Below are 221 nucleotides of genomic sequence, written 5' to 3'. Positions count from 1 at the left end.
TATGAGGTAGATACCCCGGTTGGTTTCGCCCACGGTATGTGGAGTGATAGCGAGAAGGAGAAAAGTTCGACATGGCGTGAATTGTCAGCTGTCAGTAGTGTATTGTTGTCATTGGTACACGTGCTTCGAGGTAAGCGTGTGAAATGGTACACAGATAACCAGAACGTTGTGTGTATTGTAAACAAAGGGAGTATGAAATCCGAGCTACAAAGTCTTGCGTT

The sequence above is a fragment of the Mizuhopecten yessoensis genome, unplaced genomic scaffold (assembly GCF_002113885.1).
Source record: "Mizuhopecten yessoensis strain PY_sf001 unplaced genomic scaffold, ASM211388v2 scaffold716147, whole genome shotgun sequence".
NCBI lineage: Eukaryota > Metazoa > Mollusca > Bivalvia > Pectinida > Pectinidae > Mizuhopecten > Mizuhopecten yessoensis.
This window is presented reverse-complemented; position numbering follows the sequence as displayed.